At 32.6% G+C, this 3,961-nt stretch overlaps 1 pseudogene; it reads left to right on the forward strand.

The window, feature by feature from the left end:
* Positions 1-1,855: 1,855 nt before the first annotated feature.
* LOC143260692 (uncharacterized) lies at positions 1,856-3,727 on the forward strand (annotated as a pseudogene).
* The last annotated feature ends 234 nt before the right edge of the window (positions 3,728-3,961 follow it).

Here is a 3,961-nt window from a genome sequence, read left to right on the forward strand (position 1 = left end):
TTGCAACGCGCCGCGAAGTTACACTTGGCGAGTTTATCGCGAGTAAGTTCAAGTAATTTTAAACGTTACATTAAAACAAGCAATTTTTTAACATAGGAAATGCGGTTTAAGAGAAAGCTAAAATAAATGTACACAAATATTTTAAAAATATTAAAAAATATGGACAATTTGGTAAGAGGAGATACGATTATACGACTCTTGTTTTTATAGTTGTTGATAATCAGCAACTATAAAAATGAGCCGCGAGACTCAAATAATGATATCTGCTCTTCCCAAATTGTTAATTTTTGTTTACGAACTGAGAACTAATTGGAAAGGATTTAATGTACTTGCTTTTACAGGTTATTCTCACACTCTTCCTACCAAGACCCTGCACCCCACCCTAGGGATCCATTTGATCTGTATAGTTTAAGATTAGGTACTAAATTCTGCAGTGTAAAGTATACAGGGTGGTGCACGGAATTGTTTCAGGTCATAACTCCGTTATGAATGCAGTTACGAAAAAATGCCAAAGGAGGAAGATAAATGGCTCGAAGAGCACTACATCAGTAGGACCTTAGATTTTTTTAAGTGCATCGATGCGTGTGCAATTAACAATTGCATCATTCCTTTGACATTTTTTCGTAAATGCATTCATATCGAAATTATGACCTGAAATAATTGTGTGGACCACCCTGTAGAGCGTAACGGCCGAGTCGCCGCTATGTCCCTGAAAATCTCGCGCGCGCGCGAATTGTATTCCTTAGAATTCATCATTAGAAGACAATATCTAAGCTCGATGCAAGCCTATACATTTTTTAATACATCTGGCAGCGAGATTAGCCCGAGCTAGACTGTTCTGTCAGCGAGTGTCCTTGGCACGTGACAGGCATAAGTACATACAGTGGCCCATAAAAGTATTCAGCCACCTTTTAAAACGCAGTAACTTTTTTAAAACTGGTTTAAAAACTTTCTTTCTTTAAAATTTCTTTGAGATAATGGAGAAAATAGTCTACTAGATAATGACTAAAATGCTTTTCTTTTTTTAAATTTTGCTATTATTTTGAATGACAAAGAGAAATAAAAAACTCTCCTTTTTTTAACATTTTCATCTAAGCCTATAACGAAAATTTAAAAAATGACTTTTGTAGATCTCAGTAACTTATATGCATGTTGAAAATTTTATCAAAATTGGTTAACGTTGTATGAGTTACGACAAATTAAAGATGACAAAAATTGCAGAATTGTCACGATTTTAACCCATAACTGTAAGAAATCTGCAGTTTTTGAAATCTTTCATCGCCTGTAGCTCGACTCTGAATTAACCGATTTCGATCAAATTTTTAGCACGGATATAAGTTACTGAGATTTACAAAAGATAGTCTTCAAATTATCGTTATAGACTCAGACAAAAATGTTCAAAAAACGAGAGTTTTTTGTCATTCTAAGTAATAGCAAGATTACAAAAAAAAGCATTTTCTGCATTGTCTAGTAAACTAGTTCCTCTATTATCTATAACAAATTCAAATCATTCAGCCCAGGTTTAAAAATGTTACTGCGTTTTAAATACATAAATAATACTTTTCTAACAATAACATCTATTAGTACAATACCTTTTAAATGAAAAGCTGTCATATTAAAAATAAATATTTGATATATTAGTTATACAAAATTTTAATCTTAATATTTTGTCGCAAATCCTATACAATACGTCATCAAATCATATGCGTGTTTTTACTTCTTGAGAGTCAGCTGTTGGCTATCGTCACAACAAGTACATGTTGCCTGTTTTTATACTCGTGTTTGTATGTTTCAATGTCAGGGCCACTGAACGCCTCGATTCGTTAGCGAATAGTAACAGTCGATTACACAGCGTTCTTTGCAATTACAGTTCTTCGCTAATTTATCTCTAGTTATTCGTCCTTAATTTAATTATTATTTTTATTATTATTATTATTATTATTATTATTATTATTATTATTAATGGTAGTAATACTAGTAATAATAACGTTATAGTAGTACTGTTTTTATTATATTTATATTTTACTGTCTGCATTTATTTTTTATATTTTTATTTATTTTTATTTTATTCATCCGTTACGTATATGTAGATTGGCGGCTTATGCACGCCATGCCACGTAATGCACACATAGACAGAATTCAATGCAGTAGTAGCAACAGATTTTCCTTAATATCTCGAAAACTAAAGCCGAACGGCGCTAAATGGAAAAGGATAAAATGGTTCAAAATAGAGAAAGGAATTGGAATTAAGGACGGATTTGAATATATTAACAAATATACGTATGATCGCTTTACAGAAGCTAGAAGTGACAAGAAATTTGTGACAACTAGAATGTTACTACAGTGGGCATCAGCTGCTGCATTACCATTCCAATCGAACAGCTTTCATTTTACAGCATCTTAATCATGGGTAAAAAATTTGAAAGTACCCATATGATTGCTCAACGAACTGTTACACAATATATAAGATGAAAAACTTTATGAAATCTACCAAAAATTTTACAAGAAGTAGAAAAATTGCAAAGGTGAGTATAAAATTCTATAAAAAATTGTAATGCCTAATATATTATAAATACGGATCAAACGGACTACGAATATCGCTTCAATATACGCGGAGATTATTGTATAAAGGAGAAAAGGCAGTAGAAATTTACTCGAGTGATTTTAATTAAGTGTCACAGTTATACGGCCCAATATGCTTTAGCAGCAGCAAGTACTCCTTTGCCACAAGTTTTTCTATGCGTGCAAGGGATAAAAGGAGATTTCGGACCTCGTGCACATAAAACAGTACAGGCTTCAATGGATCAGTATAAAAATGTATTATGTAAATCACAAATTTCTACAGATGAAGAAGGGATTTCACGTCAATATTGAAAATCATACCGCCACAGTGCACCCTATTTTGTCAGCCGTGTTATCAAAATTCACTAATTAATTCATAATCAATTATCTGCAACAGTTTTCAAAGCAATGATCAAATATTCCTGGTACGCAACAAAATGAATATCTCATGGAACCATATTTTCCAACAGAAACGAAGTTTGCTTTCCAGATGATGTAAGAAACGCAAAGTGTTCCCGTAAAAATATGGCATTTATAAAATGCTCATACCGCCAAATATATCTATGCTTTTCATATTTTTATGATGCTTGTCATTCTCGACATTGTAATGTTCCATTGCAAAGTATTAGTTCATAAAAATTGTAATGTTCGACGTAGTATTAGGTGTACCGGAAAGTTCTGTCCGATAGTGTCACTTCAAGTTTCAATCCATATGCACATGTTGATTTGAGACATATATGACTATCTCTCTTTATCATTGCATTTACACACATGTACTCTCCTAAATAAACTGAAACAAAGGTGTCTCATGTCATTATTGAGTGAGACACGATCGTGAAAACATGGCTACCGATGATAATGCCAGAACACATGCTGCTTTGGCGACTCGTTAGAAAATCGCAGAGCTAGGCTGGGAAATTCTGTCACATCCACCATACTCCCCAGAGCTAGCACCCTCCGATTATCACTTGTTTTTCTCTTTGCAAAACTTTTTACAGGAAAAAAATTCAAAACTGAAGCTGATGTCAACCAAGCACTAGTTGAGTTCGTCGCCTCTAAAAATAAATCATTTTTTTAAAATGGTATTTACAAGTTGCCATCACGCTGGCAAGAAGTCATAAGTAACGATGGAAAGTATATTCTACAATAAATATTATTAAATGTATGGAAATTGTGTTATATTTCAATTCAAAAACGGACAGAACTTTTCGGTAGACCTAATATTTTATATCAAAATGTGATATTTTAAATAAATTAATAATTACGGATACTATAAAAATGTGAAACACAATACTCTACATAAAAAAGCAATAAAACTACAAGAAGAAATAAAGAAAACAAAAATAGAGATAATACAAAAAATATTCTTCTAATCCATTTCACACCAGCTTCGCTACTG

This window comes from Megalopta genalis, chromosome 16, assembly GCF_051020955.1.
Source record: "Megalopta genalis isolate 19385.01 chromosome 16, iyMegGena1_principal, whole genome shotgun sequence".
In the NCBI taxonomy this organism is placed as follows: Eukaryota; Metazoa; Arthropoda; class Insecta; order Hymenoptera; family Halictidae; genus Megalopta; species Megalopta genalis.